The sequence below is a fragment of the Micrasema longulum genome, unplaced genomic scaffold (assembly GCF_059751315.1).
Source record: "Micrasema longulum isolate JH-2025_06_02 unplaced genomic scaffold, ASM5975131v1 h1tg001505l, whole genome shotgun sequence".
NCBI classification, from domain to species: Eukaryota; Metazoa; Arthropoda; class Insecta; order Trichoptera; family Brachycentridae; genus Micrasema; species Micrasema longulum.
In genome coordinates, this window is record NW_028278689.1 from 21,293 (window position 1) to 34,281 (window position 12,989).

The 12,989-nt window shown below is 33.8% G+C and overlaps 1 long non-coding RNA gene across 2 annotated transcripts; it reads right to left on the minus strand.

Annotated features, from left to right (window-relative positions):
* Window positions 1-3,299: 3,299 nt before the first annotated feature.
* LOC148275132 (uncharacterized) lies at window positions 3,300-11,652 on the minus strand. 2 transcript variants are annotated; one of them, XR_015824101.1, is made up of 3 exons: window positions 11,460-11,652; window positions 9,250-9,564; window positions 3,300-4,291 (listed from the first exon to the last, which is right to left on the minus strand). It is a non-coding gene; the product is annotated as an uncharacterized LOC148275132 (long non-coding RNA). The 2 variants fall into 2 exon arrangements; XR_015824102.1 differs by lacking the exon at window positions 11,460-11,652 and adding an exon at window positions 9,740-9,870.
* Between the last annotated feature and the right edge of the window lie 1,337 nt (window positions 11,653-12,989).

The window sequence follows — 12,989 nt, forward strand, 5'->3', positions numbered from 1 at the left end:
TGGTGATACACCGCCTCCTCGAGGACAGCTCTCGTTGGCGTGTTTAGGGTTCTTCGGGCGCCAGCGATCCTTTTACGGATTACCACATCTAGTGTTGCTTTCGATTTGATTGAAATAAGGCGGGGAGGGGTTTAAATAATTCAAGGAACACGTTGTGACTCAATACAGTTTATTTTAAAAAAATACTTGTTCATACATAACAGTGAGTAAGAAGACTTAAAATACACACTTAGCAAGTAAACTTCAAATAAACGTAAGTGGGAGACTCGACACAAGTTGCGGCCTTTGCAGTTAGCCTCCCGCGTAGGAACCGTCCCTTCTTGTGCCCTCATCATTAAGTTAATCAAGTATTACAAGTAACTGTTAAATAACTTTTTATAATTACAGGAGGGCTGCTCAATAGCAATCAGTAATAATTCATTAACATTTTATTGTATACCCACGAACAGGCCATGCCTTTGTGGGATTTTTGTTTTCTATTTTTACTATTAATATGTATTTTATTGCTATGTAATTATGCTTTATTTTTTTTATAATCGGTTTTATCACTTATAAAATAATAAAATAAATAATATTTAAATACGCAACGCAAGGATATAATATCTATCAGAGTGTATTGTTTAATGCATTATGTGACTTAATAAAACGTATGTCTTTGTGCAATATATTGAAAGATAATTTTTTTACACGACTCATCTTCCCTGACTTTGTTGAGAAAAAAATTACGAATTAAATGCCATACTTAACTCCAATTCGTATTTTTGACGACTTGACTCCTTTTACCCAATCAACACAGATATCACAACTTTTTAAAAAATTAATAGAAAGGAAAAGGGTTTATTATTTTTCATTAACAAACATTTATGTTTTGACACGAGGAGTGCTATTCGAAACCTTCTCGCGGAGGTAGAGAGCGGTTCGTTTGTGAAATTTCATTTTGTGCATGCGACTGCTCTTTGCTTTATATATAGCTACGTTGATGATCGAATGCCATTGTGAATTGACATTGTTTTTTTATTTGACTTTTTGTACATAATGTTATTTGTACATTGGCGGGCTTATTGCTAAATATAAATATTTACCGACCAACCGATAAAATAATTGTTTTATTTTTATAATTCAAGTTACAGAACATATTCAATAGAAAACAAAGATAAAAAAGCTAAGGAAATATAAAAATAGAAATAAACGTATTTTTTCATAAATTCCCTTTAGTCGAAACTATTACTCAATGGGAAAAAGAAAAAAAGAGGAGAGAGGAAACGAAGAGAGTTTAATCTTAGAGATTAAGCTTAAGAAAGAGAAAGGATATTTTTCTTCAGACGTGATTTAAACAGAGATACTGTAGTAACATCTTTGATGGTGGATGGGAGATGATTCCACAGTGGAGCCGCATGGACACCATGAGTTAGAGAAGAAAGAGGAATTGTGGATGGGTATTAAGAGAGTGCCTGGAAAATTAGGATGAAGAGGTTAATCATGAACTGATAAGCGTTGAAATTTTTCACGTAAATGTATTACAGAACTGTTTCAAAAATTTAAAAAAACTAACGCAGTTTGGTCAATTCAACCTACACTAGTGGGATTCATTAGCTATCTTGGTCAAAATTTTTCATTTTTTATGCTGAATCCATGGTTTAATATATTTTTATTTGAACCTATAGTGTTTCTACTCGATATTTAATATGTTTTGAAATTGTAGTTTTTTTATAGTTTTAAATGAAAAAATAATACCCGAGTTTTACCAAGGCATTACAGTTTCCATATTGGGATTTTTTAACATCTATAATATTAATAGTCTTAAAATGATCGATCGAGTACGTCATGTACAGGCCCGTTCACGCGTATCGCGCAAATTCAATCGGTCCGGTAAACTTAGGGTGGGTGGACACATATTTATTATTTTCCTTTTCGGTTTCATTTAATTAGTTTCAACTCGCGGATGAAAATTTCGCTAAAAGAAATCGAGTGGAGATTAGTCGACTTTATGGTGTAGTTTCGTGATTAACCTGCATTTCGATAAATGTAATAATTAAAAATTAATGTTGAATTGATCCACCCAATGTACTGAACAACGGTTCAGTACAACATTCAGCATGTCAGCGGTAGAGAAGACATACGTCGTTCGGAAAAGGAATACACATGCGTCCTTAATTGTTTTGTATAGCGCTATCTCTCTCTTTCATCGTCAGACTGGTTCGAGGTAAACGTAAAATATCTCGAGGTTATAAAATCGAAGTTAACTTTCTGTTTGTTTGTTTGTTTATGAGGTTTGTTTTCTGTGAACTGGGGTTAATTATTTGTTCTAAATGATGAAATAGGGTAATAAATTAACAGAAATAGCGAATTAGTAAGTGCAGAAAGGTATGTTTGAATTATTTGTTTTAAATGAGTGAGATCACAATAAATATTTAGGTTGAAAATAAACATAAAATGAAAATAACATTATTATATGTATGAATTTATACATAGGTATATTAAAAATATCTCCATTATATTTTCTTTGCACGATTTGTGGAAATCTGTTTTTGGTTCTGAGTTCATACAATGTGTTTGTTGTTTACTATAAGTATGTGGAAATGTTGGTTTCCCAAATACAACAAAATACTTCACGAAGAAGGCTATTCTAACGAAGATATTGTCAACGGGTTGGGTGGCAGTGCTACAAACTCTACTGTTAGGAAAATCTTCCATCCGGAGCCGGATCCGAAACCTGCCAAAAGAACCGGACGAAACCCGAAATTGACGAATCGAGGTGTTCGCGAGGTCTGCTGCCCGTCTCCACAGGACAGTCGGCGAACGTCCGAGGGCATTATCGCCGTCTCGCGGACGTCAGGAGGGCGAGCTACTGACCGGACCGGCATGCCCTAAATGAGTTGTTTTCGTCGTGGGTAGAGTGGGTAGAATTGATGAAATATATTTTTAGGTTTTCCTCACTCTGGGTACATCGGGCGCCAGAACGTCCTTATTAATTCAAGTAATTTCCCAATACTCATTATGATGCGTTCAAAGGGGTTCAGCCTAAATAGCCACGTCGAAAAGTAAGTTCGTCAGTACTATCGACTGCTGAGCGACTTTAAAAAAAAATGGGACATGCTAACAATTCAGAATATTAAGGGTCACCGACCTGTTGCAGGTTAAATGAGATAATTATTAAAATAATTAATGAATTAATTGTATATTATTTAATTTTTAGTAATTTTACAGAAAGAACATTCTCACCTATGTAGTTAATTGATTGACGAATTAAAATCTTCTTTTTTGGAAAACGTGTTTCTACAATCTGAGCATGCCCGTGGTTTCTTTTCTTTCTTTCTTTCTTCTGGTTTCTTTTTACGCTGGCTTCTTTTCATGCTGATGAATTGACACGTGTGTGATTTTAACATATCTCTCCGTGAACATTTATACGGGCACTCTGAGCAAGACAATGTTTTCTCACCTGTATGAATTAACATGTGTCTTTTCAAATAACCTTTTTGTGAACATTTAAATTGGCACTCTAAGCATGAGAATGGTTTCTCACCAGTATGAGTTAATATGTGTTTTTTCAGATCACATTTTTGTGAACATTTAAATTGGCATTCTGAGCATGAGAATGGTTTCTCGCCAGTATGAGTTAACATGTGTTTTTTCAGACCACCTCTTTGTGAAGATTTAAATTGGCACTTTGAGCATGAGAATGGTTTCTCACCGGTATGAGTTAATGTGTGTCCTTTTAAATTGCCTTTTTGTGAACATTTAAACTGGCACTCCGAGCATGAGAATAGTTTCTCACTAGTATGAGTTAAAATGTGCCTTCTTAAATTACCTTTTCTTGAAAACTTAAATTGGCACTTTGAGCATGAGAATGGTTTCTCGCCAGTATGAGTTAATATGTGTTTTTTCAGATCACCTATTCGTGAACATTTAAATTGGCACTCTGAGCATGAGAATGGTTTCTCACCAGTATGGGTTAATATGTGTGTTTTCAGATCACCTTTTCGTGAACATTTAAATAGGCATTCTAAGCATGAGAATGGTTTCTCACCGGTATGAGTTAATGTGTGTCCTTTTAAATTGCCTTTTTGTGAACATTTAAATTGGCACTCCGAGCATGAGAATAGTTTCTCACTAGTATGAGTTAAAATGTGCCTTCTTAAATTACCTTTTCTTGAACACTTAAATTGGCACTCTGAACATGAGAATGGTTTCTCACCAGTATGAGTTAACATGTGTTTTTTCAGACCACTTATTTGTGAACATTTAAATTGGCCCTCTGAGCAGGCGAAATATTCCGGGATTACTTGTAAGCCTGAAACAAAAACAATTATGAAACCTATTTAGATCCTTTATTAACTAGCAAAAACGAATAGATACAAAAATATTTGCCGAATAAAACGAGCTTCATTGAAAATGGATGGGGTAGATTGTGAAAAACTAGTAATTTTGTATAAAAAAAATTATAAGATACGTTCATTATTTATTTAACTGAGAGCTAGAATTTATTTAAGATTTTTATATTGCTTTTTGCTTATTCCACCATCGCCTCTTAACCGATCTAAATTTTATACCATTATCAGCACGCGAGTCTTCATGGTATCACTCGAGAGATCATGTCTTCAGCTAATCGGTCCGGCAGGCTGGCAGGCCATTTTTGTTCTCCGGTTTGAAAGTCGGATTTTTTAGCATTTTTTGTTTTTTTTTTTGTGAGAACCAATGAAGAGATAGAAATTTAGAGTTTTTATCATTTCATTATATTTTTATTCAAGGGTATTGTTTTTCAATTCATTGTTCCAAGAGTATGCATATAAATTTTTAGCTAAAAATATTCATTAGAACCAAAGTTATAGCGCTCCGAAGACATCTCCCTCGAAAAAATAGACGCTCACTCCCTCCACAAAATCAGCTGATTTGTTTATTTAAAACTAAAAAAATTGCGGTGTTTTAATCTGTTAGCTTATATCCACGGAATGAACTATTATGAAAAGAAAATGTTGAAAATTGGATTTTTCACAGACTTCGGAACAAAAAATTTCGAATTTCATGTATTTTTTGTCAACTTTTAAAAAATAAAATATTTTCAATTTCGGGTATTAAAAAATCATTCTGTGCGTTTTTATATGTCGAGTTGACCCTACAAACCTGCAGTGAATCGGCCGAGCTGTTCTCGAGATATGATGGAGGAAAGTTTGAAAAACAAAGTATCGAGAAAAACACGTTTGAAGTTTCAAGTACAGTTACAACTCATACCAGCGCACGTAGGGGTATTTCCGGAAATTATCCGGTCATAAATAGAATCCGTAGAATTAGTATACGATAAAAAAAAACTTTTTCTGGGAATTCCGAATAGACACCAAACAATAAACGACGCTTTCCATCATCCAATACAGAGCATGGGCTGGAGTGTCAGTTTTAATTCGACTGTCGTTCTAAGTGTTCGAATCGTTTAAAGGCGTTCTTAGAAAATCAGTGATTTTTAAAAGTGAATATTTTTATTTAGGAGTTCGTATGGAAAAAAAAAATGTTGGATTTGGCCATTACAGGTAAGCATACAAATAAGCAGACAAGTTTTATAAAAATATATTGATAATTTGATATATTAAAGTAGGCTGAAAGTCATATTCATTACTATGTAGATAATTTTTGATTTTTTGTTTTCAAAATGGTTTTTGTTGCACTAATTAAATGCATCAAATTTGGCCGTGCACTCCCGCGGAATCAATGTATTTAGGGTCAATCAATCATACTAGTGCAAAACCACCTTATTTCAGGACAAATTTGTTTTTCTTTCAGAATCTGAATGTACCTCAGGAACCCAAACCGTACACGTAGACTTCTTTTTGATAAAATGCTGCAACAAGGCTTGCCAAATTTGGCGAAAAGTTGATATTTCTTGAGAGATATATTTTATCGCCAGATGTATTTTATGACGAGCAAAAGAAAGAAGTGAGGCCTAATTTTTCATATTCAAAGTCACAATTTAAGAAAAAATCGACAAAAAAGTACAAATTTTCCTTCAAAATAATGGAAATGTGGTTACAAGGAACATTCGAAATACCGAAAGCTAAACGAAGTTCTTCTGGTCGACCGAAAAAGTCATTTGAAGACTCAAATGAGAGGAGCAAACGAAGAAAAACACAGGAAGTACGCAGTACTATAGAAAAATATGTCTTAATACATGTGGCTCAAACATCGTTTTAAAGTTCTGGAGAAAAGATATCATATAATATTCTCAAATACGTTTTGAATTCTCCGCAGACAGCTCAAGCATATCAAAAAGCATATAAAATTTCAAAACATTGTGAAAAACAATCACAGTTCGATCCAACAGCTGCTCTTCCAATGTTTGTGGAACAAACAACAGTATGAAATAGTAAGAAATAGCAACAAAACAAGTTTTATCCGAGCTACACCGTGTGAAAAAACCGTATCAAATATCGGAAACATGCGCTGAAATTAACCTGCAACTTTTATTGGACCACACAATTAAACGTTTGTTCCAATAGCACCAAGTCCACAGAAGCGTCAATCATTGACTCTAATTAAAAATGGGGATGTGATGGATCGCAACAATCCTCGAATAAACAAAAAATGCAGGACGAAGGTGCGAGTGACAGCAACATTTTCCAAAGTTGTTTTGTTCCGCTACAATTCGTTTATGGATCTAACAAAAAGTTATTTGGCGAAATCCCACTTCTTCCTCACCACAATTCTGTCGACCGATAAGAATCAGATCTGTGTATCGGCTGAATTTTTAAAGGAAATTCTCATAAGAGCAATGATATATCGATAATAATATATTATTGCTCACCTCTGATCGCTTTATATCTAGCATAAGACCAAATAAAAAAAATCTATGCCGCATAGTAATGAAGCAATGGATTCTGCCGAGCCCCACATGAAGAACTCGTAGTTCCTCCGACGGGGAGTTGGCTGCGAAGGAATTTGTCCATGAAGTAACTGAATGGAGCGGAGCTCTAGTGAAGAAGGATGGGATTCGTCATCGTAATCAGTTCAGTGATTTTATTTTTGATTTATTGAAATATAGAGGGAAAACATCATTGAGAAGGGAATCTGGAAGTCTAGGCGTTTATGGGGCTTACGACCTGTCATTGGCTGGTTTAAGTGGCCACTTGACACGCTGTGTAACATTTATTATTCTGCCTAGTCTGCATTTATTTTCTTCAAAATGTATCAGTTTTCTCACAACTACTCTCATATAAAATTGTAACTTTCTACAAAATATGTTCACCAAAGGTTAAATCTACCAATTTACCAATATAAATGATTTGAAATAAATTCATAAAGAATATAAATTTGGCCACCTAATTAGCAGAAATACCCCTATGTGCAGCGCTCCGAAGACCTGCCTCTTCTAACTGCTGTGTCTTTATAATGGCTTTGAATAATAAAAAAAAACCCTTTACCAACATATTCTAGATATATTAAGGAAAAAAAAAAATTAAACCCATCAAACCAGAGAACTCCCTTAATTTTGTGGCAAGTAGTCCGGATACTTTACATACAAAGAACATATTACTGCATTGACCGTTAACTGTTTCAAGATGACCCTCATTTCATAATCTCATATTAAAATTTGTTCCTTTTTATTTAGTATAGAAATATAAATATACAAAATTAAAAGCAGAAACGGGCACAAAGTTTTTTTTTTTAACTTAACCCCCAAATTCTTTTTTTTTTTTAATATTTTTTTTTGTTGTTTATTTTTCCATACATACATATAAATATAATTACAAAAATGCACTTATAAAAATCAATCGTAAAATTAAGCTATAAAATAAATCGGAAAAAATGCCCACAAAGACTTCAGCGTCTGAGCGTGGGCCATTCCATTTTTCATTATTTATATGTTTATAGCATATAATTATGGTATGACATGACCATGAAAAGAAAAACAAAAGAAAACGGAAAAGAAAATTGACATATGCTGATATTACGAAAAGAGGATTTATTTGCAGTGTGCATTTTATTTTATTTTATGTTTTTAAAGAAGGTGTCTATTTGCTCCTTTCATGTTAATCCAAGACCTCAACCTTCTTTAAACTGTACCAGTGATTTAATGTTTTGTAATTCCTTGGTTAGAATATTGAAGGATCTCGGACCAACATGTAAGGAGAGCCTCTGTGCAAACTTAGTTCTGCATCCTGGAACTGACAGTACACTATCGAATCTATCGCTAATACGATTTAAATTATTACTAAACAATTCCCTTTTTAAGTAAACATTTGTATTGATGGCTTGTTGGTGGAGATATTTAATAACTATTGTAATATTATAAGAAGTACTAATCCTATTACATGACGGCTGGTGACAAAACGCATTTGAGCGATTAAGGAGAGTGTTGGTAATGGGTTTATACGTTTATTTAAAGTTAAATAAATAAAATAAATGAAAAGTACGGTGAGTTATCATTATTTTTATATTCAACTAAATTCGTAATGAAATTAAAAAACTAATTTAAAATCGAACCGGGTTGTTAGTGTCTCGAACTCATGAATCAGAGGTCCGACGTTCGAACTCCACTCTACAACATCTTGAGTTCCGTTTTCTGTAAATAACTGGGTAAATGAATGGAAATCAAATCGGGATATATTATTTGAGATGAAGAAGTATTCAATGAGAAAGGCTTGCGGAAGCTAGAAACGTCTCCTTTGTCAGATTAGATTTATGCAGAGCAACAATATATTTTACTTAAGTGAAGACTTTCGTTTACAGTGTCCCACTTAAGGAAGTTTAACGATTTAAAAAAATACATTTCTGTGCTAATCGAATTTAACAAAATAAAAAGTATTAATTACATTTATCGTATTTATGACATAAATAAACGGGAGTGTTATTAACATCAAATACATGTTACACTATTTGTTTATAAATGTATATGAACTGTACCATTTGAGTTATTTGAGTAATCACGACCTAAATATACTTAAAATTACTTGCGTTCCTATTTATATTAATTGTAAGAAAGAAACAGAATAATTAAAGTGAAAGAGAGAAGGAAGATATTAAGAATCAAATCTGGAATAATTTCAAAAGAGGACTTAAAGTTCAATTTGACTAATTATTTATCATGGGAAGATTTGATTTGCCTTACCTATATAAAACGAAGATTTTCATTCTTGTCTGTTTCCTACAATATTTTTCAATGCAAATAGCATCGCAATTAATTCAAGGTAGTTTTTTCGAAATCATTAAAGTCCCGATGGTGAGGAAGTAACTAATGATTATTTTAATAGTAGTATTACTCACTCGAGGCTGATTCACGCTTACGCTGGGAATCCAAACATTCTTGTTTAATGTCGGGATAGTCAATATCTATCTCCGTAAATATAACAATATCGCTGGTTATCCTAGGCCGGCCAGGGCGGCCAGTACTGGTCCCCGGTTCGGCCTTCGCGGTAGCGACGCCCGGCTCCTCGCCGCTGCGGGGACATGACGCCCCTGCCCCCGGATGGAGAATATCTCCTTCTACATCGCCAGTCCCCGGTTCAGCTTTAATATTCACAGAAGCAATTTCCATATTTCTCATTCAAGTATAGATACAATGTAGGGCTTCGATCGATCCTGGAAGTTGAAAAGACTCGATACAAAATGATGGGTTAAAATGAAGCTGCGTGTTTATGAATTGTGCCGCGCTTGTTTATATGGACCGAACGCCCGTCATGTCGACTTGAACCAACACCTCCGATTGAATGCCGAGTAATGCTTCTACTCTACTGTCAAACATTAGGAAATTTACCCAAAGTTGATTTTTTGCTGGTGGGGATCATTCCACGGTCTGTGGATTATATTACGGGTGCACTTAGCCAGGCATTAACGTTCGCCAGACACCGTTAGATATAAGGCACGAAATGGCGGCCATTGAGAAATAACGCGGACATTGTTGCTAGTCTAAAGACCTTACTACGTACTTAAAGTGTGACGTGCTTTTATTGTAGTGATAAATTAAATAATAACAAAACAAAAAAACAAACAATCCATCCCGCTGTTTCTCCGCAAGAGAAGGCAGAAAGGATAAAACGCCACATTACTCTATGTTTGCATACAGATTTCGCTTCTTCTACATTCATACATCTTCTCATGCACGCGCGCCGATTATTCCGACTTTTAACCTACTAATTTATAATATATTACTACCCAGGCTTTCTTATTTATATTTTCGTTTATACGATTTTTCGTTTTCTGTGCTTCGGTTATTTAAAATAAATCCTAGAAATTGTGTTTCTTTTATTAAAATTAATTAAAACCCCTTATTAATAATCAAAATGGCGACAAAAATCATAAACCAGTAGAAAATGGTGCACTTTGATTTATAAAAAGACATATCTGTGGAAAATACTTAAGATGTGAAATGATGATTAAAAACGTGCAAAATTCAATCACATCGAATTTGTTAAAACGAATAATATCTTTTGGTGTGACAAACAATAAAAACATATTTTACCATAAAAAAAACCACGACAATTTGATTTTCTGTTTAAATTTCGGACTTCATTTTCTATCTTCCAATAAACCGAATAAACGAGCTAAATTCAGCAATAGCTGCTTTTTGCAAGCCACGGCCCCATTTTGTTTCCTATAGTTTTGAAGACAAGGAGCCACCTTCTGAGACTTGAGGGTTTCATCCATTTATTTCATGAAATTTGTAATAAAATATAAACGCACGTAATTTTTTTAATTTATACAAAAAAAAACCTTTAAATTGTTAACAACTTGTTTAAACAAGAAAATTTTCTTGACCAGGACGTGGCGCCACAGTGGCTGTCGTGATTAACTTTGTAAATAATAATGTTAACACTAAACACGACAACGCTTTGATTTCTCAGAGTAAATAATACGCCACCCGCTAATAGAACCGCCCCTATGGACAAAAACCATTCTATGATTTTCAATTACGAAGCTACAGTTTACGGCGATACAAAAGGCCTTAAGTACTCAGGTCGAGAACTTCAAGCCCAAACTGAAACCGTCAGTTACACGTTTGTTGTTTAACCAAAAACTGAACTTAAAATTTAGAACATAAATAAAGCGAAGAGGCTTCTCTTTGAGCGGGTAGCGAATTATTATTCACAGTGTCATGGTTTACCACAAAAAATATTTTACTGACCGAACCATAAAAAAGAAACAGGTCTTTTTATTAGGCAAACGTAAATAAAATAAATAAATAATCTATTATTTATGCGTAAAGCAATAACTTTGTGGTCAATTTTTTTTACTAATGTTGGTAAATATAAGTATATAACCACTTACCGACTGTTAATTATTTAAATAATCATTAAGTCATTAAATAAATTAATACTGTTTAACATAAAAGCATGGTTTTTTAATAGAAAGCCGGGTAAAAAAATCAACCACCCTGACAATACTAACAAAATGTCTACCTTGTTATATTTAAGAATCTGACAGATGTTAAAATAATCAAATTTTTAAAAAACATTATTTGTTAATTCGCTACTTACACTTAAAATTTGATCCCACCCTGTCCCCTTTTAATGCCTGCAATATTTTGACACTTACAAATGACACAACACGGCGTAGTCGAATTTAAATCGGCAGTTGCGTACTGAGTGACGTCTAATGGCCAAAACGTAAAACTACTCATGTAATAGTAGTTTAGTCGTCTTCAGTTCGATGCGCGTACGCGGTTTCTGCGGTAAGTATAGCGTGTGAGCTCGCCAATATATGAGAGTAAAAATTTTATTGTCTTTGAATTTCCTAGAGTTTTAACCATCGAAAAAAAGAAGATTGGAAATCAAATCAACAGACAATAGAAATTTGATGAGTATTATTTTAATAGATTGTCAGAAAAAATACATAGAGAAATAAGCATTTTTATTTATTGTAATAACAACAGAAAATTAGAATAAATAATAATACGCTTTATATTAACAATATTAATTGAAATGCAAAAATAACATTAAATACTTGAAAAAAAAAATATTGTTAAGTGTTACAAACATAATTTAAAAAACGGATAGCGATTAAAAATAAAAACTAAAGAAAAGCGATAAATACATAAACATTTTAAAATAGGAATTATACAAATACAAAAATAATATTGTTACAAGGCGGCTACCTACACGGTTAAATTTCGAAACACCACGCAATTTCGTACCTCGGCTACGATATGTAAATTTAAAAAAAATATTTAAATTAATAATTTCATCACGTCACGAAGTCGCCCCTGGGTAGCGCCTGCTAACGTCACTAAACAAAAACATCCTCGTTTTTATTACAATATTTCGGCTACGCCATGAATCTCTTTTTTTAAATAATTTCTCACGTCACAAAATAGCCCCTGGGTAGCGCCTGCTAACGTCACTCAACAAAAACATCCTCGTTTTTGTTACAATATTTCGGGTACGCCATGAATCTCTTTTTTTAAAGAGTTTCAACGAACAAAACATGATTTCGTTATTATTATAAGGAAAAATTTTAAAGGATGCTTAACCACTCAGATTTATTTTATTTGTCCATTGAAAATCTCAATGGACAGTGTGCTGGTTGCAAAGTGGCCGAAATCATTATTTTTCCTCGAGACACAGTTAAAACATTTTGGTTCAAAGTTATCTCTATTCGAGCAGTCCTTTGTAGAGTGATCTAGGGTACAGTAGGCACATTTTTCTTCTCCCTTGCAGTATTTTGCGATGTGGCCATAAACGAGGCACTTGTAGCACTGAGTGAGTGGGCTTTCATCGGTAACTTCAACTCTTTGGTAGCCAATGTCTACTTTTCCAGCGTCTGTAAGTGCTTGCCATGTTTGTGCACTGGTTTCACCACATACTACATTAGAAAGTAGACCGTTTCTGTTTCTTTTTTGTATTTTATCGACAAATCACCTTTGTCAATTTTCAAGTGGGTATTTTGGTTAATAATGGATGCGTCGATGTCTTCCTCTGCGATCCCGTTGATCAGTCCCTTGAAAGCGACTAGCAGTTTCTTCTTGGTGCCTTCATCTACCGATAAGGTATTGGTCTTATTTTTTATCT